The sequence below is a fragment of the Lissotriton helveticus genome, chromosome 3_1 (assembly GCF_964261635.1).
Source record: "Lissotriton helveticus chromosome 3_1, aLisHel1.1, whole genome shotgun sequence".
NCBI lineage: Eukaryota > Metazoa > Chordata > Amphibia > Caudata > Salamandridae > Lissotriton > Lissotriton helveticus.
The window spans coordinates 1,332,112,116-1,332,138,122 of NC_136061.1; positions in this window are offsets into that span (position 1 = coordinate 1,332,112,116).

Genomic DNA, 26,007 nt, shown 5'->3' on the forward strand with positions numbered 1-26,007 from the left:
ATGGGAATATACTCTGCACCATTGAAAGCAGTGGGCTCCTATTTAAAGAGGGCTAGAGTTAGAAGAAGCAACTGATTGGCCCTCATGTCAGAAGACATCCTGCTGTAGCTTTGTGATGTAATGGCACCACATGACCAATTGCCCTGGGAGACGATTACACCGGAGGACCAGACATCAGCAATGACACACTAGGTAAGTATCTGGGAATATGACTCCACAGCAAGTAGGAGGTGTAATGGGAATATACTCTGCACCATTGAAAGCATTGGGCTCCTATTTAAAGAGGGCTAGAGTTAGAAGAACACAGTCTCTAAACAGCAGTCCATCTGGAGTATCAGAGTCCCACACAGAGAGCAGGGAAACAGGTTAAATAGCTTCCCTCCATCTGAAAGTAAGTCAATTGCTCAACCTAAGACACCTCATTCCAGCCTGAAAGATGGTAATTACATCGGAAGACAGATTGCCTGCACAAGTATCTAAAGAAGATTTTGTCAGCCACATAGATAGTCAAAGTCTTTGATAAACTATCATGATGGCCATAGCGTCATCCATATTGCCACTGTCTTAGAAGATTATATTTATGCGGTAGACCCCACTAAATGGCACTGAGAGCCATCAGATGCTATGAACTTTTTATTAATGGCAAAATGAATAAATGAGATTTTGACTTACCATATATATTGATCGAGGCATGGAGAAGGCTGAGGAATGAGCTTTCTTTTTTTTTCTTCTCAGCAAGCGGAGAAATATTCCTCTGCAACACTGCCTCTGCTGGCCATTCAGTATAATCTGCAGATGTAAAAGTCCACTGTTAGTCAATTTTTAGAACTTGAATATTTCCAAAGAAATGCAACACTACCAAAAAATGATTTTTATAAAGTGTCAATCATTAGTACTATGGTGTATCTAATATTGTGAAAATCCAAAACTCATTAAAATTATAATCTCAATTTAGATTTCAACCTAGCTGACTTCTTTCAATCCTATGCCTCATTTGCTGGTACATTCTACACAACTATAGCACCTATATGAGGACTTGGATAGAAAGATCTCTTTGGCAGCCAAGAGATAGCGTACCCTTCTCACAAGGATTATTTTAGGTTATGGTACACTATAGCAATTCAGTGATCTGATAAGCTAAGGGAGGAAGGTTTATGCTACGGTTCGTGGGAATAATAAAAACTATGAATAACAGATTCTAACATCTTCATTTTAGCACATCCATATCAGTTAACCTATAGAGAATTCCAGAATGTTATGATCAACCACTCCTTCAAACAAATGTACGAGTCTCAAATAATGGCCCAGGTCCTTTCATCTCACCACCCTAGTCTTCAGCTGGGCATCCTGTCTACATTGCTCCCTTTTCTATACCATGATACATGTATCCTATTGCGTACTAGGCAACTGATTGGCCCTCCTGTCAGATGACATCCTGCTGTATCTTTGTGATGTAATGGCACCACTTGACCAATCGCCCTGGGTGAAGATTATTACACCGGAGGACCAGAAATCAGCAATTACACACTAGGTAACTATCTGTGAATATGACTGCACAGCAAGTAGGAGGTGTAATGGGAATAGACTCTGCACTATTGAAAGCAGTGGGCTCCTATTTAAAGAGGGCTAGAGTTAGAAGAAGCAACTGATTGGCCCTCATGTCAGAAGACATCCTGCTGTAGCTTTGTGATGTAATGGCACCACATGACCAATTGCCCTGGGAGACGATTACACCGGAGGACCAGACATCAGCAATTACACACTAGGTAAGTATCTGGGAATATGACTCCACAGCAAGTAGGAGGTGTAATGGGAATATACTCTGCACCATTGAAAGCATTGGGCTCCTATTTAAAGAGGGCTAGAGTTAGAAGAACACAGTTTCTAAACAGCAGTCCATCTGGAGTATCAGAGTCCCACTCACAGAGAGCACTGAAACAGGTTAAATAGCTTCCCTCCATCTGAAAGTAAGTCAATTGCTCTAACCTAAGACACCTCATTCCAGCCTGACAGATGGTAATTACATCGGAAGACAGATTGCCTGCACAAGTATCTAAAGAAGATTTTGTCAGCCACATAGACAGTCAAAGTCTTTGATAAACTATCATGATGGCCATAGCGTCATCCATATTGCCACCGTCTTAGAAGATTATATTTATGCGGAAGACCCCACTAAATGGCACTGAGAGCCATCAGATGCTATGAACTTTTTATTAATGGCAAAATGAATAAATGAGATTTTGACTTACCATATATATTGATCGAGGCATGGAGAAGGCTGAGGAATGAGCTTTCTTTTTTTTTCTTCTCAGCAAGCGGAGAAATATTCCTCTGCAACACTGCCTCTGCTGGCCATTCAGTGTAATCTGCAGATGGAAAAGTCCACTGTTAGTCAATTTTTAGAACTTGAATATTTCCAAAGAAATGCAACACTACCAAAAAATGATTTTTATAAAGTGTCAATCATTAGTACTATGGTGTATCTAATATTGTGAAAATCCAAAACTCATTAAAATTATAATCTCAATTTAGATTTCAACCTAGCTGACTTCTTTCAATCCTATGCCTCATTTGCTGGTACATTCTACACAACTATAGCACCTATATGAGGACTTGGATAGAAAGATCTCTTTGGCAGCCAAGAGATAGCGTACCCTTCTCACAAGGATTATTTTAGGTTATGGTACACTATAGCAATTCAGTGATCTGATAAGCTAAGGGAGGAAGGTTTATGCTACGGTTCGTGGGAATAATAAAAACTATGAATAACAGATTCTAACATCTTCATTTTAGCACATCCATATCAGTTAACCTATAGAGAATTCCAGAATGTTATGATCAACCACTCCTTCAAACAAATGTATGAGTCTCAAATAATGGCCCAGGTCCTTTCATCTCACCACCCTAGTCTTCAGCTGGGCATCCTGTCTACATTGCTCCCTTTTCTATACCATGATACATGTATCCTATTGCGTACTAGGCAACTGATTGGCCCTCCTGTCAGATGACATCCTGCTGTATCTTTGTGATGTAATGGCACCACTTGACCAATCGCCCTGGGTGAAGATTATTACACCGGAGGACCAGAAATCAGCAATTACACACTAGGTAACTATCTGTGAATATGACTGCACAGCAAGTAGGAGGTGTAATGGGAATATACTCTGCACCATTGAAAGCAGTGGGCTCCTATTTAAAGAGGGCTAGAGTTAGAAGAAGCAACTGATTGGCCCTCATGTCAGAAGACATCCTGCTGTAGCTTTGTGATGTAATGGCACCACATGACCAATTGCCCTGGGAGACGATTACACCGGAGGACCAGACATCAGCAATTACACACTAGGTAAGTATCTGGGAATATGACTCCACAGCAAGTAGGAGGTGTAATGGGAATATACTCTGCACCATTGAAAGCATTGGGCTCCTATTTAAAGAGGGCTAGAGTTAGAAGAAGCAACTGATTGGCCCTCAAGTCAGAAGACATCCTGCTGTAGCTTTGTGATGTAATGGCACCACATGACCAATTGCCCTGGGAGACGATTACACCGGAGGACCAGACATCAGCAATTACACACTAGGTAAGTATCTGGGAATATGACTCCACAGCAAGTAGGAGGTGTAATGGGAATATACTCTGCACCATTGAAAGCATTGGGCTCCTATTTAAAGAGGAATAGAGTTAGAAGAACACAGTCTCTAAACAGCAGTCCATCTGGAGTATCAGAGTCCCACACAGAGAGCAGGGAAACAGGTTAAATAGCTTCCCTCCATCTGAAAGTAAGTCAATTGCTCTAACCTAAGACACCTCATTCCAGCCTGACAGATGGTAATTACATCGGAAGACAGATTGCCTGCACAAGTATCTAAAGAAGATTTTGTCAGCCACATAGACAGTCAAAGTCTTTGATAAACTATCATGATGGCCATAGCGTCATCGATATTGCCACCGTCTTAGAAGATTATATTTATGCGGAAGACCCCACTAAATGGCACTGAGAGCCATCAGATGCTATGAACTTTTTATTAATGGCAAAATGAATAAATGAGATTTTGACTTACCATATATATTGATCGAGGCATGGAGAAGGCTGAGGAATGAGCTTTCTTTTTTTTTTTCTCAGCAAGCGGAGAAATATTCCTCTGCAACACTGCCTCTGCTGGCCATTCAGTATAATCTGCAGATGTAAAAGTCCACTGTTAGTCAATTTTTAGAACTTGAATATTTCCAAAGAAATGCAACACTACCAAAAAATGATTTTTATAAAGTGTCAATCATTAGTACTATGGTGTATCTAATATTGTGAAAATCCAAAACTCATTAAAATTATAATCTCAATTTAGATTTCAACCTAGCTGACTTCTTTCAATCCTATGCCTCATTTGCTGGTACATTCTACACAACTATAGCACCTATATGAGGACTTGGATAGAAAGATCTCTTTGGCAGCCAAGAGATAGCGTACCCTTCTCACAAGGATTATTTTAGGTTATGGTACACTATAGCAATTCAGTGATCTGATAAGCTAAGGGAGGAAGGTTTATGCTACGGTTCGTGGGAATAATAAAAACTATGAATAACAGATTCTAACATCTTCATTTTAGCACATCCATATCAGTTAACCTATAGAGAATTCCAGAATGTTAGGATCAACCACTCCTTCAAACAAATGTATGAGTCTCAAATAATGGCCCAGGTCCTTTCATCTCACCACCCTAGTCTTCAGCTGGGCATCCTGTCTACATTGCTCCCTTTTCTATACCATGATACATGTATCCTATTGCGTACTAGGCAACTGATTGGCCCTCCTGTCAGATGACATCCTGCTGTATCTTTGTGATGTAATGGCACCACTTGACCAATCGCCCTGGGTGAAGATTATTACACCGGAGGACCAGAAATCAGCAATTACACACTAGGTAACTATCTGTGAATATGACTGCACAGCAAGTAGGAGGTGTAATGGGAATAGACTCTGCACTATTGAAAGCAGTGGGCTCCTATTTAAAGAGGGCTAGAGTTAGAAGAAGCAACTGATTGGCCCTCATGTCAGAAGACATCCTGCTGTAGCTTTGTGATGTAATGGCACCACATGACCAATTGCCCTGGGAGACGATTACACCGGAGGACCAGACATCAGCAATTACACACTAGGTAAGTATCTGGGAATATGACTCCACAGCAAGTAGGAGGTGTAATGGGAATATACTCTGCACCATTGAAAGCATTGGGCTCCTATTTAAAGAGGAATAGAGTTAGAAGAACACAGTCTCTAAACAGCAGTCCATCTGGAGTATCAGAGTCCCACTCACAGAGAGCAGGGAAACAGGTTAAATAGCTTCCCTCCATCTGAAAGTAAGTCAATTGCTCTAACCTAAGACACCTCATTCCTGCCTGACAGATGGTAATTACATCGGAAGACAGATTGCCTGCACAAGTATCTAAAGAAGATTTTGTCAGCCACATAGACAGTCAAAGTCTTTGATAAACTATCATGATGGCCATAGCGTCATCCATATTGCCACCGTCTTAGAAGATTATATTTATGCGGAAGACCCCACTAAATGGCACTGAGAGCCATCAGATGCTATGAACTTTTTATTAATGGCAAAATGAATAAATGAGATTTTGACTTACCATATATATTGATCGAGGCATGGAGAAGGCTGAGGAATGAGCTTTCTTTTTTTTTTCTCAGCAAGCGGAGAAATATTCCTCTGCAACACTGCCTCTGCTGGCCATTCAGTATAATCTGCAGATGTAAAAGTCCACTGTTAGTCAATTTTTAGAACTTGAATATTTCCAAAGAAATGCAACACTACCAAAAAATGATTTTTATAAAGTGTCAATCATTAGTACTATGGTGTATCTAATATTGTGAAAATCCAAAACTCATTAAAATTATAATCTCAATTTAGATTTCAACCTAGCTGACTTCTTTCAATCCTATGCCTCATTTGCTGGTACATTCTACACAACTATAGCACCTATATGAGGACTTGGATAGAAAGATCTCTTTGGCAGCCGAGAGATAGCGTACCCTTCTCACAAGGATTATTTTAGGTTATGGTACACTATAGCAATTCAGTGATCTGATAAGCTAAGGGAGGAAGGTTTATGCTACGGTTCGTGGGAATAATAAAAACTATGAATAACAGATTCTAACATCTTCATTTTAGCACATCCATATCAGTTAACCTATAGAGAATTCCAGAATGTTATGATCAACCACTCCTTCAAACAAATGTATGAGTCTCAAATAATGGCCCAGGTCCTTTCATCTCACCACCCTAGTCTTCAGCTGGGCATCCTGTCTACATTGCTCCCTTTTCTATACCATGATACATGTATCCTATTGCGTACTAGGCAACTGATTGGCCCTCCTGTCAGATGACATCCTGCTGTATCTTTGTGATGTAATGGCACCACTTGACCAATCGCCCTGGGTGAAGATTATTACACCGGAGGACCAGAAATCAGCAATTACACACTAGGTAACTATCTGTGAATATGACTGCACAGCAAGTAGGAGGTGTAATGGGAATAGACTCTGCACTATTGAAAGCAGTGGGCTCCTATTTAAAGAGGGCTAGAGTTAGAAGAAGCAACTGATTGGCCCTCATGTCAGAAGACATCCTGCTGTAGCTTTGTGATGTAATGGCACCACATGACCAATTGCCCTGGGAGACGATTACACCGGAGGACCAGACATCAGCAATTACACACTAGGTAAGTATCTGGGAATATGACTCCACAGCAAGTAGGAGGTGTAATGGGAATATACTCTGCACCATTGAAAGCATTGGGCTCCTATTTAAAGAGGAATAGAGTTAGAAGAACACAGTCTCTAAACAGCAGTCCATCTGGAGTATCAGAGTCCCACTCACAGAGAGCAGGGAAACAGGTTAAATAGCTTCCCTCCATCTGAAAGTAAGTCAATTGCTCTAACCTAAGACACCTCATTCCAGCCTGACAGATGGTAATTACATCGGAAGACAGATTGCCTGCACAAGTATCTAAAGAAGATTTTGTCAGCCACATAGACAGTCAAAGTCTTTGATAAACTATCATGATGGCCATAGCGTCATCCATATTGCCACCGTCTTAGAAGATTATATTTATGCGGAAGACCCCACTAAATGGCACTGAGAGCCATCAGATGCTATGAACTTTTTATTAATGGCAAAATGAATAAATGAGATTTTGACTTACCATATATATTGATCGAGGCATGGAGAAGGCTGAGGAATGAGCTTTCTTTTTTTTTTTCTCAGCAAGCGGAGAAATATTCCTCTGCAACACTGCCTCTGCTGGCCATTCAGTATAATCTGCAGATGTAAAAGTCCACTGTTAGTCAATTTTTAGAACTTGAATATTTCCAAAGAAATGCAACACTACCAAAAAATGATTTTTATAAAGTGTCAATCATTAGTACTATGGTGTATCTAATATTGTGAAAATCCAAAACTCATTAAAATTATAATCTCAATTTAGATTTCAACCTAGCTGACTTCTTTCAATCCTATGCCTCATTTGCTGGTACATTCTACACAACTATAGCACCTATATGAGGACTTGGATAGAAAGATCTCTTTGGCAGCCAAGAGATAGCGTACCCTTCTCACAAGGATTATTTTAGGTTATGGTACACTATAGCAAATCAGTGATCTGATAAGCTAAGGGAGGAAGGTTTATGCTACGGTTCGTGGGAATAATAAAAACTATGAATAACAGATTCTAACATCTTCATTTTAGCACATCCATATCAGTTAACCTATAGAGAATTCCAAAATGTTATGATCAACCACTCCTTCAAACAAATGTATGAGTCTCAAATAATGGCCCAGGTCCTTTCATCTCACCACCCTAGTCTTCAGCTGGGCATCCTGTCTACATTGCTCCCTTTTCTATACCATGATACATGTATCCTATTGCGTACTAGGCAACTGATTGGCCCTCCTGTCAGATGACATCCTGCTGTATCTTTGTGATGTAATGGCACCACTTGACCAATCGCCCTGGGTGAAGATTATTACACCGGAGGACCAGACATCAGCAATTACACACTAGGTAAGTATCTGGGAATATGACTCCACAGCAAGTAGGAGGTGTAATGGGAATATACTCTGCACCATTGAAAGCATTGGGCTCCTATTTAAAGAGGGCTAGAGTTAGAAGAAGCAACTGATTGGCCCTCATGTCAGAAGACATCCTGCTGTAGCTTTGTGATGTAATGGCACCACATGACCAATTGCCCTGGGAGACGATTACACCGGAGGACCAGACATCAGCAATTACACACTAGGTAAGTATCTGGGAATATGACTCCACAGCAAGTAGGAGGTGTAATGGGAATATACTCTGCACCATTGAAAGCATTGGGCTCCTATTTAAAGAGGGCTAGAGTTAGAAGAACACAGTCTCTAAACAGCAGTCCATCTGGAGTATCAGAGTCCCACTCACAGAGAGCAGGGAAACAGGTTAAATAGCTTCCCTCCATCTGAAAGTAAGTCAATTGCTCTAACCTAAGACACCTCATTCCAGCCTGACAGATGGTAATTACATCGGAAGACAGATTGCCTGCACAAGTATCTAAAGAAGATTTTGTCAGCCACATAGACAGTCAAAGTCTTTGATAAACTATCATGATGGCCATAGCGTCATCCATATTGCCACCGTCTTAGAAGATTATATTTATGCGGAAGACCCCACTAAATGGCACTGAGAGCCATCAGATGCTATGAACTTTTTATTAATGGCAAAATGAATAAATGAGATTTTGACTTACCATATATATTGATCGAGGCATGGAGAAGGCTGAGGAATGAGCTTTCTTTTTTTTTTTCTCAGCAAGCGGAGAAATATTCCTCTGCAACACTGCCTCTGCTGGCCATTCAGTATAATCTGCAGATGTAAAAGTCCACTGTTAGTCAATTTTTAGAACTTGAATATTTCCAAAGAAATGCAACACTACCAAAAAATGATTTTTATAAAGTGTCAATCATTAGTACTATGGTGTATCTAATATTGTGAAAATCCAAAACTCATTAAAATTATAATCTCAATTTAGATTTCAACCTAGCTGACTTCTTTCAATCCTATGCCTCATTTGCTGGTACATTCTACACAACTATAGCACCTATATGAGGACTTGGATAGAAAGATCTCTTTGGCAGCCAAGAGATAGCGTACCCTTCTCACAAGGATTATTTTAGGTTATGGTACACTATAGCAATTCAGTGATCTGATAAGCTAAGGGAGGAAGGTTTATGCTACGGTTCGTGGGAATAATAAAAACTATGAATAACAGATTCTAACATCTTCATTTTAGCACATCCATATCAGTTAACCTATAGAGAATTCCAGAATGTTATGATCAACCACTCCTTCAAACAAATGTATGAGTCTCAAATAATGGCCCAGGTCCTTTCATCTCACCACCCTAGTCTTCAGCTGGGCATCCTGTCTACATTGCTCCCTTTTCTATACCATGATACATGTATCCTATTGCGTACTAGGCAACTGATTGGCCCTCCTGTCAGATGACATCCTGCTGTATCTTTGTGATGTAATGGCACCACTTGACCAATCGCCCTGGGTGAAGATTATTACACCGGAGGACCAGAAATCAGCAATTACACACTAGGTAACTATCTGTGAATATGACTGCACAGCAAGTAGGAGGTGTAATGGGAATATACTCTGCACCATTGAAAGCAGTGGGCTCCTATTTAAAGAGGGCTAGAGTTAGAAGAAGCAACTGATTGGCCCTCATGTCAGAAGACATCCTGCTGTAGCTTTGTGATGTAATGGCACCACATGACCAATTGCCCTGGGAGACGATTACACCGGAGGACCAGACATCAGCAATGACACACTAGGTAAGTATCTGGGAATATGACTCCACAGCAAGTAGGAGGTGTAATGGGAATATACTCTGCACCATTGAAAGCATTGGGCTCCTATTTAAAGAGGGCTAGAGTTAGAAGAACACAGTCTCTAAACAGCAGTCCATCTGGAGTATCAGAGTCCCACACAGAGAGCAGGGAAACAGGTTAAATAGCTTCCCTCCATCTGAAAGTAAGTCAATTGCTCAACCTAAGACACCTCATTCCAGCCTGAAAGATGGTAATTACATCGGAAGACAGATTGCCTGCACAAGTATCTAAAGAAGATTTTGTCAGCCACATAGATAGTCAAAGTCTTTGATAAACTATCATGATGGCCATAGCGTCATCCATATTGCCACTGTCTTAGAAGATTATATTTATGCGGTAGACCCCACTAAATGGCACTGAGAGCCATCAGATGCTATGAACTTTTTATTAATGGCAAAATGAATAAATGAGATTTTGACTTACCATATATATTGATCGAGGCATGGAGAAGGCTGAGGAATGAGCTTTCTTTTTTTTTCTTCTCAGCAAGCGGAGAAATATTCCTCTGCAACACTGCCTCTGCTGGCCATTCAGTATAATCTGCAGATGTAAAAGTCCACTGTTAGTCAATTTTTAGAACTTGAATATTTCCAAAGAAATGCAACACTACCAAAAAATGATTTTTATAAAGTGTCAATCATTAGTACTATGGTGTATCTAATATTGTGAAAATCCAAAACTCATTAAAATTATAATCTCAATTTAGATTTCAACCTAGCTGACTTCTTTCAATCCTATGCCTCATTTGCTGGTACATTCTACACAACTATAGCACCTATATGAGGACTTGGATAGAAAGATCTCTTTGGCAGCCAAGAGATAGCGTACCCTTCTCACAAGGATTATTTTAGGTTATGGTACACTATAGCAATTCAGTGATCTGATAAGCTAAGGGAGGAAGGTTTATGCTACGGTTCGTGGGAATAATAAAAACTATGAATAACAGATTCTAACATCTTCATTTTAGCACATCCATATCAGTTAACCTATAGAGAATTCCAGAATGTTATGATCAACCACTCCTTCAAACAAATGTATGAGTCTCAAATAATGGCCCAGGTCCTTTCATCTCACCACCCTAGTCTTCAGCTGGGCATCCTGTCTACATTGCTCCCTTTTCTATACCATGATACATGTATCCTATTGCGTACTAGGCAACTGATTGGCCCTCCTGTCAGATGACATCCTGCTGTATCTTTGTGATGTAATGGCACCACTTGACCAATCGCCCTGGGTGAAGATTATTACACCGGAGGACCAGAAATCAGCAATTACACACTAGGTAACTATCTGTGAATATGACTGCACAGCAAGTAGGAGGTGTAATGGGAATAGACTCTGCACTATTGAAAGCAGTGGGCTCCTATTTAAAGAGGGCTAGAGTTAGAAGAAGCAACTGATTGGCCCTCATGTCAGAAGACATCCTGCTGTAGCTTTGTGATGTAATGGCACCACATGACCAATTGCCCTGGGAGACGATTACACCGGAGGACCAGACATCAGCAATTACACACTAGGTAAGTATCTGGGAATATGACTCCACAGCAAGTAGGAGGTGTAATGGGAATATACTCTGCACCATTGAAAGCATTGGGCTCCTATTTAAAGAGGGCTAGAGTTAGAAGAACACAGTTTCTAAACAGCAGTCCATCTGGAGTATCAGAGTCCCACTCACAGAGAGCACTGAAACAGGTTAAATAGCTTCCCTCCATCTGAAAGTAAGTCAATTGCTCTAACCTAAGACACCTCATTCCAGCCTGACAGATGGTAATTACATCGGAAGACAGATTGCCTGCACAAGTATCTAAAGAAGATTTTGTCAGCCACATAGACAGTCAAAGTCTTTGATAAACTATCATGATGGCCATAGCGTCATCCATATTGCCACCGTCTTAGAAGATTATATTTATGCGGAAGACCCCACTAAATGGCACTGAGAGCCATCAGATGCTATGAACTTTTTATTAATGGCAAAATGAATAAATGAGATTTTGACTTACCATATATATTGATCGAGGCATGGAGAAGGCTGAGGAATGAGCTTTCTTTTTTTTTTTCTCAGCAAGCGGAGAAATATTCCTCTGCAACACTGCCTCTGCTGGCCATTCAGTATAATCTGCAGATGTAAAAGTCCACTGTTAGTCAATTTTTAGAACTTGAATATTTCCAAAGAAATGCAACACTACCAAAAAATGATTTTTATAAAGTGTCAATCATTAGTACTATGGTGTATCTAATATTGTGAAAATCCAAAACTCATTAAAATTATAATCTCAATTTAGATTTCAACCTAGCTGACTTCTTTCAATCCTATGCCTCATTTGCTGGTACATTCTACACAACTATAGCACCTATATGAGGACTTGGATAGAAAGATCTCTTTGGCAGCCAAGAGATAGCGTACCCTTCTCACAAGGATTATTTTAGGTTATGGTACACTATAGCAATTCAGTGATCTGATAAGCTAAGGGAGGAAGGTTTATGCTACGGTTCGTGGGAATAATAAAAACTATGAATAACAGATTCTAACATCTTCATTTTAGCACATCCATATCAGTTAACCTATAGAGAATTCCAGAATGTTATGATCAACCACTCCTTCAAACAAATGTATGAGTCTCAAATAATGGCCCAGGTCCTTTCATCTCACCACCCTAGTCTTCAGCTGGGCATCCTGTCTACATTGCTCCCTTTTCTATACCATGATACATGTATCCTATTGCGTACTAGGCAACTGATTGGCCCTCCTGTCAGATGACATCCTGCTGTATCTTTGTGATGTAATGGCACCACTTGACCAATCGCCCTGGGTGAAGATTATTACACCGGAGGACCAGAAATCAGCAATTACACACTAGGTAACTATCTGTGAATATGACTGCACAGCAAGTAGGAGGTGTAATGGGAATAGACTCTGCACTATTGAAAGCAGAGGGCTCCTATTTAAAGAGGGCTAGAGTTAGAAGAAGCAACTGATTGGCCCTCATGTCAGAAGACATCCTGCTGTAGCTTTGTGATGTAATGGCACCACATGACCAATTGCCCTGGGAGACGATTACACCGGAGGACCAGACATCAGCAATTACACACTAGGTAAGTATCTGGGAATATGACTCCACAGCAAGTAGGAGGTGTAATGGGAATATACTCTGCACCATTGAAAGCATTGGGCTCCTATTTAAAGAGGAATAGAGTTAGAAGAACACAGTCTCTAAACAGCAGTCCATCTGGAGTATCAGAGTCCCACTCACAGAGAGCAGGGAAACAGGTTAAATAGCTTCCCTCCATCTGAAAGTAAGTCAATTGCTCTAACCTAAGACACCTCATTCCAGCCTGACAGATGGTAATTACATCGGAAGACAGATTGCCTGCACAAGTATCTAAAGAAGATTTTGTCAGCCACATAGACAGTCAAAGTCTTTGATAAACTATCATGATGGCCATAGCGTCATCCATATTGCCACCGTCTTAGAAGATTATATTTATGCGGAAGACCCCACTAAATGGCACTGAGAGCCATCAGATGCTATGAACTTTTTATTAATGGCAAAATGAATAAATGAGATTTTGACTTACCATATATATTGATCGAGGCATGGAGAAGGCTGAGGAATGAGCTTTCTTTTTTTTTTTCTCAGCAAGCGGAGAAATATTCCTCTGCAACACTGCCTCTGCTGGCCATTCAGTATAATCTGCAGATGTAAAAGTCCACTGTTAGTCAATTTTTAGAACTTGAATATTTCCAAAGAAATGCAACACTACCAAAAAATGATTTTTATAAAGTGTCAATCATTAGTACTATGGTGTATCTAATATTGTGAAAATCCAAAACTCATTAAAATTATAATCTCAATTTAGATTTCAACCTAGCTGACTTCTTTCAATCCTATGCCTCATTTGCTGGTACATTCTACACAACTATAGCACCTATATGAGGACTTGGATAGAAAGATCTCTTTGGCAGCCAAGAGATAGCGTAGCCTTCTCACAAGGATTATTTTAGGTTATGGTACACTATAGCAATTCAGTGATCTGATAAGCTAAGGGAGGAAGGTTTATGCTACGGTTCGTGGGAATAATAAAAACTATGAATAACAGATTCTAACATCTTCATTTTAGCACATCCATATCAGTTAACCTATAGAGAATTCCAGAATGTTATGATCAACCACTCCTTCAAACAAATGTATGAGTCTCAAATAATGGCCCAGGTCCTTTCATCTCACCACCCTAGTCTTCAGCTGGGCATCCTGTCTACATTGCTCCCTTTTCTATACCATGATACATGTATCCTATTGCGTACTAGGCAACTGATTGGCCCTCCTGTCAGATGACATCCTGCTGTATCTTTGTGATGTAATGGCACCACTTGACCAATCGCCCTGGGTGAAGATTATTACACCGGAGGACCAGACATCAGCAATTACACACTAGGTAAGTATCTGGGAATATGACTCCACGGCAAGTAGGAGGTGTAATGGGAATATACTCTGCACCATTGAAAGCATTGGGCTCCTATTTAAAGAGGGCTAGAGTTAGAAGAAGCAACTGATTGGCCCTCATGTCAGAAGACATCCTGCTGTAGCTTTGTGATGTAATGGCACCACATGACCAATTGCCCTGGGAGACGATTACACCGGAGGACCAGACATCAGCAATTACACACTAGGTAAGTATCTGGGAATATGACTCCACAGCAAGTAGGAGGTGTAATGGGAATATACTCTGCACCATTGAAAGCATTGGGCTCCTATTTAAAGAGGGCTAGAGTTAGAAGAACACAGTCTCTAAACAGCAGTCCATCTGGAGTATCAGAGTCCCACTCACAGAGAGCAGGGAAACAGGTTAAATAGCTTCCCTCCATCTGAAAGTAAGTCAATTGCTCTAACCTAAGACACCTCATTCCAGCCTGACAGATGGTAATTACATCGGAAGACAGATTGCCTGCACAAGTATCTAAAGAAGATTTTGTCAGCCACATAGACAGTCAAAGTCTTTGATAAACTATCATGATGGCCATAGCGTCATCCATATTGCCACCGTCTTAGAAGATTATATTTATGCGGAAGACCCCACTAAATGGCACTGAGAGCCATCAGATGCTATGAACTTTTTATTAATGGCAAAATGAATAAATGAGATTTTGACTTACCATATATATTGATCGAGGCATGGAGAAGGCTGAGGAATGAGCTTTCTTTTTTTTTTTCTCAGCAAGCGGAGAAATATTCCTCTGCAACACTGCCTCTGCTGGCCATTCAGTATAATCTGCAGATGTAAAAGTCCACTGTTAGTCAATTTTTAGAACTTGAATATTTCCAAAGAAATGCAACACTACCAAAAAATGATTTTTATAAAGTGTCAATCATTAGTACTATGGTGTATCTAATATTGTGAAAATCCAAAACTCATTAAAATTATAATCTCAATTTAGATTTCAACCTAGCTGACTTCTTTCAATCCTATGCCTCATTTGCTGGTACATTCTACACAACTATAGCACCTATATGAGGACTTGGATAGAAAGATCTCTTTGGCAGCCAAGAGATAGCGTACCCTTCTCACAAGGATTATTTTAGGTTATGGTACACTATAGCAATTCAGTGATCTGATAAGCTAAGGGAGGAAGGTTTATGCTACGGTTCGTGGGAATAATAAAAACTATGAATAACAGATTCTAACATCTTCATTTTAGCACATCCATATCAGTTAACCTATAGAGAATTCCAGAATGTTATGATCAACCACTCCTTCAAACAAATGTATGAGTCTCAAATAATGGCCCAGGTCCTTTCATCTCACCACCGTAGTCTTCAGCTGGGCATCCTGTCTACATTGCTCCCTTTTCTATACCATGATACATGTATCCTATTGCCTACTAGGCAACTGATTGGCCCTCCTGTCATATGACATCCTGCTGTATCTTTGTGATGTAATGGCACCACTTGACCAATCGCCCTGGGTGAAGATTATTACACCGGAGGACCAGAAATCAGCAATTACACACTAGGTAACTATCTGTGAATATGACTGCACAGCAAGTAGGAGGTGTAATGGGAATAGACTCTGCACTATTGAAAGCAGTGGGCTCCTATTTAAAGAGGGCTAGAGTTAGAAGAAGCAACTGATTGGCCCTCATGTCAGAAGACATCCTGCTGTAGCTTTGTGATGTAATGGCACCACATGACCAATTGCCCTGGGAGACGATTACACCGGAGGACCAGACATCAGCAATTACACACTAGGTAAGTATCTGGGAATATGACTCCACAGCAAGTAGGAGGTGTAATGGGAATATACTCTGCACCATTGAAAGCATTGGGCTCCTATTTAAAGAGGGCTAGAGTTAGAAGAACACAGTTTCTAAACAGCAGTCCATCTGGAGTATCAGAGTCCCACTCACAGAGAGCAGGGAAACAGGTTAAATAGCTTCCCTCCATCTGAAAGTAAGTCAATTGCTCTAACCTAAGACACCTCATTCCAGCCTGACAGATGGTAATTACATCGGAAGACAGATTGCCTGCACAAGTATCTAAAGAAGATTTTGTCAGCCACATAGACAGTCAAAGTCTTTGATAAACTATCATGATGGCCATAGCGTCATCCATATTGCCACCGTCTTAGAAGATTATATTTATGCGGAAGACCCCACTAAATGGCACTGAGAGCCATCAGATGCTATGAACTTTTTATTAATGGCAAAATGAATAAATGAGATTTTGACTTACCATATATATTGATCGAGGCATGGAGAAGGCTGAGGAATGAGCTTTCTTTTTTTTTTTCTCAGCAAGCGGAGAAATATTCCTCTGCAACACTGCCTCTGCTGGCCATTCAGTATAATCTGCAGATGTAAAAGTCCACTGTTAGTCAATTTTTAGAACTTGAATATTTCCAAAGAAATGCAACACTACCAAAAAATGATTTTTATAAAGTGTCAATCATTAGTACTATGGTGTATCAAATATTGTGAAAATCCAAAACTCATTAAAATTATAATCTCAATTTAGATTTCAACCTAGCTGACTTCTTTCAATCCTATGCCTCATTTGCTGGTACATTCTACACAACTATAGCACCTATATGAGGACTTGGATAGAAAGATCTCTTTGGCAGCCAAGAGATAGCGTACCCTTCTCACAAGGATTATTTTAGGTTATGGTACACTATAGCAATTCAGTGATCTGATAAGCTAAGGGAGGAAGGTTTATGCTACGGTTCGTGGGAATAATAAAAACTATGAATAACAGATTCTAACATCTTCATTTTAGCACATCCATATCAGTTAACCTATAGAGAATTCCAGAATGTTATGATCAACCACTCCTTCAAACAAATGTATGAGTCTCAAATAATGGCCCAGGTCCTTTCATCTCACCACCCTAGTCTTCAGCTGGGCATCCGGTCTACATTGCTCCCTTTTCTATACCATGATACATGTATCCTATTGCGTACTAGGCAACTGATTGGCCCTCCTGTCAGATGACATCCTGCTGTATCTTTGTGATGTAATGGCACCACTTGACCAATCGCCCTGGGTGAAGATTATTACACCGGAGGACCAGAAATCAGCAATTACACACTAGGTAACTATCTGTGAATATGACTGCACAGCAAGTAGGAGGTGTAATGGGAATAGACTCTGCACTATTGAAAGCAGTGGGCTCCTATTTAAAGAGGGCTAGAGTTAGAAGAAGCAACTGATTGGCCCTCATGTCAGAAGACATCCTGCTGTAGCTTTGTGATGTAATGGCACCACATGACCAATTGCCCTGGGAGACGATTACACCGGAGGACCAGACATCAGCAATTACACACTAGGTAAGTATCTGGGAATATGACTCCACAGCAAGTAGGAGGTGTAATGGGAATATACTCTGCACCATTGAAAGCATTGGGCTCCTATTTAAAGAGGAATAGAGTTAGAAGAACACAGTCTCTAAACAGCAGTCCATCTGGAGTATCAGAGTCCCACTCACAGAGAGCAGGGAAACAGGTTAAATAGCTTCCCTCCATCTGAAAGTAAGTCAATTGCTCTAACCTAAGACACCTCATTCCAGCCTGACAGATGGTAATTACATCGGAAGACAGATTGCCTGCACAAGTATCTAAAGAAGATTTTGTCAGCCACATAGACAGTCAAAGTCTTTGATAAACTATCATGATGGCCATAGCGTCATCCATATTGCCACCGTCTTAGAAGATTATATTTATGCGGAAGACCCCACTAAATGGCACTGAGAGCCATCAGATGCTATGAACTTTTTATTAATGGCAAAATGAATAAATGAGATTTTGACTTACCATATATATTGATCGAGGCATGGAGAAGGCTGAGGAATGAGCTTTCTTTTTTTTTTTCTCAGCAAGCGGAGAAATATTCCTCTGCAACACTGCCTCTGCTGGCCATTCAGTATAATCTGCAGATGTAAAAGTCCACTGTTAGTCAATTTTTAGAACTTGAATATTTCCAAAGAAATGCAACACTACCAAAAAATGATTTTTATAAAGTGTCAATCATTAGTACTATGGTGTATCTAATATTGTGAAAATCCAAAACTCATTAAAATTATAATCTCAATTTAGATTTCAACCTAGCTGACTTCTTTCAATCCTATGCCTCATTTGCTGGTACATTCTACACAACTATAGCACCTATATGAGGACTTGGATAGAAAGATCTCTTTGGCAGCCAAGAGATAGCGTACCCTTCTCACAAGGATTATTTTAGGTTATGGTACACTATAGCAATTCAGTGATCTGATAAGCTAAGGGAGGAAGGTTTATGCTACGGTTCGTGGGAATAATAAAAACTATGAATAACAGATTCTAACATCTTCATTTTAGCACATCCATATCAGTTAACCTATAGAGAATTCCAGAATGTTATGATCAACCACTCCTTCAAACAAATGTATGAGTCTCAAATAATGGCCCAGGTCCTTTCATCTCACCACCCTAGTCTTCAGCTGGGCATCCTGTCTACATTGCTCCCTTTTCTATACCATGATACATGTATCCTATTGCGTACTAGGCAACTGATTGGCCCTCCTGTCAGATGACATCCTGCTGTATCTTTGTGATGTAATGGCACCACTTGACCAATCGCCCTGGGTGAAGATTATTACACCGGAGGACCAGAAATCAGCAATTACACACTAGGTAACTATCTGTGAATAGGACTGCACAGCAAGTAGGAGGTGTAATGGGAATAGACTCTGCACTATTGAAAGCAGTGGGCTCCTATTTAAAGAGGGCTAGAGTTAGAAGAAGCAACTGATTGGCCCTCATGTCAGAAGACATCCTGCTGTAGCTTTGTGATGTAATGGCACCACATGACCAATTGCCCTGGGAGACGATTACACCGGAGGACCAGACATCAGCAATTACACACTAGGTAAGTATCTGGGAATATGACTCCACAGCAAGTAGGAGGTGTAATGGGAATATACTCTGCACCATTGAAAGCATTGGGCTCCTATTTAAAGAGGAATAGAGTTAGAAGAACACAGTCTCTAAACAGCAGTCCATCTGGAGTATCAGAGTCCCACTCACAGAGAGCAGGGAAACAGGTTAAATAGCTTCCCTCCATCTGAAAGTAAGTCAATTGCTCTAACCTAAGACACCTCATTCCAGCCTGACAGATGGTAATTACATCGGAAGACAGATTGCCTGCACAAGTATCTAAAGAAGATTTTGTCAGCCACATAGACAGTCAAAGTCTTTGATAAACTATCATGATGGCCATAGCGTCATCCATATTGCCACCGTCTTAGAAGATTATATTTATGCGGAAGACCCCACTAAATGGCACTGAGAGCCATCAGATGCTATGAACTTTTTATTAATGGCAAAATGAATAAATGAGATTTTGACTTACCATATATATTGATCGAGGCATGGAGAAGGCTGAGGAATGAGCTTTCTTTTTTTTTTTTCTCAGCAAGCGGAGAAATATTCCTCTGCAACACTGCCTCTGCTGGCCATTCAGTATAATCTGCAGATGTAAAAGTCCACTGTTAGTCAATTTTTAGAACTTGAATATTTCCAAAGAAATGCAACACTACCAAAAAATGATTTTTATAAAGTGTCAATCATTAGTACTATGGTGTATCTAATATTGTGAAAATCCAAAACTCATTAAAATTATAATCTCAATTTAGATTTCAACCTAGCTGACTTCTTTCAATCCTATGCCTCATTTGCTGGTACATTCTACACAACTATAGCACCTATATGAGGACTTGGATAGAAAGATCTCTTTGGCAGCCAAGAGATAGCGTACCCTTCTCACAAGGATTATTTTAGGTTATGGTACACTATAGCAATTCAGTGATCTGATAAGCTAAGGGAGGAAGGTTTATGCTACGGTTCGTGGGAATAATAAAAACTATGAATAACAGATTCTAACATCTTCATTTTAGCACATCCATATCAGTTAACCTATAGAGAATTCCAGAATGTTATGATCAACCACTCCTTCAAACAAATGTATGAGTCTCAAATAATGGCCCAGGTCCTTTCATCTCACCACCCTAGTCTTCAGCTGGGCATCCTGTCTACATTGCTCCCTTTTCTATACCATGATACATGTATCCTATTGCGTACTAGGCAACTGATTGGCCCTCCTGTCAGATGACATCCTGCTGTATCTTTGTGATGTAATGGCACCACTTGACCAATCGCCCTGGGTGAAGATTATTACACCGGAGGACCAGACATCAGCAATTACACACTAGGTAAGTATCTGGGAATATGACTCCACAGCAAGTAGGAGGTGTAATGGGAATATACTCTGCACCATTGAAAGCATTGGGCTCCTATTTAAAGAGGGCTAGAGTTAGAAGAAGCAACTGATTGGCCCTCATGTCAGAAGACATCCTGCTGTAGCTTTGTGATGTAATGGCACCACATGACCAATTGCCCTGGGAGACGATTACACCGGAGGACCAGACATCAGCAATTACACACTAGGTAAGTATCTGGGAATATGACTCCACAGCAAGTAGGAGGTGTAATGGGAATATACTCTGCACCATTGAAAGCATTGGGCTCCTATTTAAAGAGGGCTAGAGTTAGAAGAACACAGTCTCTAAACAGCAGTCCATCTGGAGTATCAGAGTCCCACTCACAGAGAGCAGGGAAACAGGTTAAATAGCTTCCCTCCATCTGAAAGTAAGTCAATTGCTCTAACCTAAGACACCTCATTCCAGCCTGACAGATGGTAATTACATCGGAAGACAGATTGCCTGCACAAGTATCTAAAGAAGATTTTGTCAGCCACATAGACAGTCAAAGTCTTTGATAAACTATCATGATGGCCATAGCGTCATCCATATTGCCACCGTCTTAGAAGATTATATTTATGCGGAAGACCCCACTAAATGGCACTGAGAGCCATCAGATGCTATGAACTTTTTATTAATGGCAAAATGAATAAATGAGATTTTGACTTACCATATATATTGATCGAGGCATGGAGAAGGCTGAGGAATGAGCTTTCTTTTTTTTTTTCTCAGCAAGCGGAGAAATATTCCTCTGCAACACTGCCTCTGCTGGCCATTCAGTATAATCTGCAGATGTAAAAGTCCACTGTTAGTCAATTTTTAGAACTTGAATATTTCCAAAGAAATGCAACACTACCAAAAAATGATTTTTATAAAGTGTCAATCATTAGTACTATGGTGTATCTAATATTGTGAAAATCCAAAACTCATTAAAATTATAATCTCAATTTAGATTTCAACCTAGCTGACTTCTTTCAATCCTATGCCTCATTTGCTGGTACATTCTACACAACTATAGCACCTATATGAGGACTTGGATAGAAAGATCTCTTTGGCAGCCAAGAGATAGCGTACCCTTCTCACAAGGATTATTTTAGGTTATGGTACACTATAGCAATTCAGTGATCTGATAAGCTAAGGGAGGAAGGTTTATGCTACGGTTCGTGGGAATAATAAAAACTATGAATAACAGATTCTAACATCTTCATTTTAGCACATCCATATCAGTTAACCTATAGAGAATTCCAGAATGTTATGATCAACCACTCCTTCAAACAAATGTATGAGTCTCAAATAATGGCCCAGGTCCTTTCATCTCACCACCCTAGTCTTCAGCTGGGCATCCTGTCTACATTGCTCCCTTTTCTATACCATGATACATGTATCCTATTGCGTACTAGGCAACTGATTGGCCCTCCTGTCAGATGACATCCTGCTGTATCTTTGTGATGTAATGGCACCACTTGACCAATCGCCCTGGGTGAAGATTATTACACCGGAGGACCAGAAATCAGCAATTACACACTAGGTAACTATCTGTGAATATGACTGCACAGCAAGTAGGAGGTGTAATGGGAATAGACTCTGCACTATTGAAAGCAGTGGGCTCCTATTTAAAGAGGGCTAGAGTTAGAAGAAGCAACTGATTGGCCCTCATGTCAGAAGACATCCTGCTGTAGCTTTGTGATGTAATGGCACCACATGACCAATTGCCCTGGGAGACGATTACACCGGAGGACCAGACATCAGCAATTACACACTAGGTAAGTATCTGGGAATATGACTCCACAGCAAGTAGGAGGTGTAATGGGAATATACTCTGCACCATTGAAAGCATTGGGCTCCTATTTAAAGAGGAATAGAGTTAGAAGAACACAGTCTCTAAACAGCAGTCCATCTGGAGTATCAGAGTCCCACTCACAGAGAGCAGGGAAACAGGTTAAATAGCTTCCCTCCATCTGAAAGTAAGTCAATTGCTCTAACCTAAGACACCTCATTCCAGCCTGACAGATGGTAATTACATCGGAAGACAGATTGCCTGCACAAGTATCTAAAGAAGATTTTGTCAGCCACATAGACAGTCAAAGTCTTTGATAAACTATCATGATGGCCATAGCGTCATCCATATTGCCACCGTCTTAGAAGATTATATTTATGCGGAAGACCCCACTAAATGGCACTGAGAGCCATCAGATGCTATGAACTTTTTATTAATGGCAAAATGAATAAATGAGATTTTGACTTACCATATATATTGATCGAGGCATGGAGAAGGCTGAGGAATGAGCTTTCTTTTTTTTTTTCTCAGCAAGCGGAGAAATATTCCTCTGCAACACTGCCTCTGCTGGCCATTCAGTATAATCTGCAGATGTAAAAGTCCACTGTTAGTCAATTTTTAGAACTTGAATATTTCCAAAGAAATGCAACACTACCAAAAAATGATTTTTATAAAGTGTCAATCATTAGTACTATGGTGTATCTAATATTGTGAAAATCCAAAACTCATTAAAATTATAATCTCAATTTAGATTTCAACCTAGCTGACTTCTTTCAATCCTATGCCTCATTTGCTGGTACATTCTACACAACTATAGCACCTATATGAGGACTTGGATAGAAAGATCTCTTTGGCAGCCAAGAGATAGCGTACCCTTCTCACAAGGATTATTTTAGGTTATGGTACACTATAGCAATTCAGTGATCTGATAAGCTAAGGGAGGAAGGTTTATGCTACGGTTCGTGGGAATAATAAAAACTATGAATAACAGATTCTAACATCTTCATTTTAGCACATCCATATCAGTTAACCTATAGAGAATTCCAGAATGTTATGATCAACCACTCCTTCAAACAAATGTATGAGTCTCAAATAATGGCCCAGGTCCTTTCATCTCACCACCCTAGTCTTCAGCTGGGCATCCTGTCTACATTGCTCCCTTTTCTATACCATGATACATGTATCCTATTGCGTACTAGGCAACTGATTGGCCCTCCTGTCAGATGACATCCTGCTGTATCTTTGTGATGTAATGGCACCACTTGACCAATCGCCCTGGGTGAAGATTATTACACCGGAGGACCAGACATCAGCAATTACACACTAGGTAACTATCTGTGAATATGACTGCACAGCAAGTAGGAGGTGTAATGGGAATATACTCTGCACCATTGAAAGCAGTGGGCTCCTATTTAAAGAGGGCTAGAGTTAGAAGAAGCAACTGATTGGCCCTCATGTCAGAAGACATCCTGCTGTAGCTTTGTGATGTAATGGCACCACATGACCAATTGCCCTGGGAGACGATTACACCGGAGGACCAGACATCAGCAATTACACACTAGGTAAGTATCTGGGAATATGACTCCACAGCAAGTAGGAGGTGTAATGGGAATATACTCTGCACCATTGAAAGCATTGGGCTCCTATTTAAAGAGGGCTAGAGTTAGAAGAACACAGTCTCTAAACAGCAGTCCATCTGGAGTATCAGAGTCCCACTCACAGAGAGCAGGGAAACAGGTTAAATAGCTTCCCTCCATCTGAAAGTAAGTCAATTGCTCTAACCTAAGACACCTCATTCCAGCCTGACAGATGGTAATTACATCGGAAGACAGATTGCCTGCACAAGTATCTAAAGAAGATTTTGTCAGCCACATAGACAGTCAAAGTCTTTGATAAACTATCATGATGGCCATAGCGTCATCCATATTGCCACCGTCTTAGAAGATTATATTTATGCGGAAGACCCCACTAAATGGCACTGAGAGCCATCAGATGCTATGAACTTTTTATTAATGGCAAAATGAATAAATGAGATTTTGACTTACCATATATATTGATCGAGGCATGGAGAAGGCTGAGGAATGAGCTTTCTTTTTTTTTTCTCAGCAAGCGGAGAAATATTCCTCTGCAACACTGCCTCTGCTGGCCATTCAGTATAATCTGCAGATGTAAAAGTCCACTGTTAGTCAATTTTTAGAACTTGAATATTTCCAAAGAAATGCAACACTACCAAAAAATGATTTTTATAAAGTGTCAATCATTAGTACTATGGTGTATCAAATATTGTGAAAATCCAAAACTCATTAAAATTATAATCTCAATTTAGATTTCAACCTAGCTGACTTCTTTCAATCCTATGCCTCATTTGCTGGTACATTCTACACAACTATAGCACCTATATGAGGACTTGGATAGAAAGATCTCTTTGGCAGCCAAGAGATAGCGTACCCTTCTCACAAGGATTATTTTAGGTTATGGTACACTATAGCAATTCAGTGATCTGATAAGCTAAGGGAGGAAGGTTTATGCTACGGTTCGTGGGAATAATAAAAACTATGAATAACAGATTCTAACATCTTCATTTTAGCACATCCATATCAGTTAACCTATAGAGAATTCCAGAATGTTATGATCAACCACTCCTTCAAACAAATGTATGAGTCTCAAATAATGGCCCAGGTCCTTTCATCTCACCACCCTAGTCTTCAGCTGGGCATCCTGTCTACATTGCTCCCTTTTCTATACCATGATACATGTATCCTATTGCGTACTAGGCAACTGATTGGCCCTCCTGTCAGATGACATCCTGCTGTATCTTTGTGATGTAATGGCACCACTTGACCAATCGCCCTGGGTGAAGATTATTACACCGGAGGACCAGAAATCAGCAATTACACACTAGGTAACTATCTGTGAATATGACTGCACAGCAAGTAGGAGGTGTAATGGGAATAGACTCTGCACTATTGAAAGCAGTGGGCTCCTATTTAAAGAGGGCTAGAGTTAGAAGAAGCAACTGATTGGCCCTCATGTCAGAAGACATCCTGCTGTAGCTTTGTGATGTAATGGCACCACATGACCAATTGCCCTGGGAGACGATTACACCGGAGGACCAGACATCAGCAATTACACACTAGGTAAGTATCTGGGAATATGACTCCACAGCAAGTAGGAGGTGTAATGGGAATATACTCTGCACCATTGAAAGCATTGGGCTCCTATTTAAAGAGGAATAGAGTTAGAAGAACACAGTCTCTAAACAGCAGTCCATCTGGAGTATCAGAGTCCCACTCACAGAGAGCAGGGAAACAGGTTAAATAGCTTCCCTCCATCTGAAAGTAAGTCAATTGCTCTAACCTAAGACACCTCATTCCAGCCTGACAGATGGTAATTACATCGGAAGACAGATTGCCTGCACAAGTATCTAAAGAAGATTTTGTCAGCCACATAGACAGTCAAAGTCTTTGATAAACTATCATGATGGCCATAGCGTCATCCATATTGCCA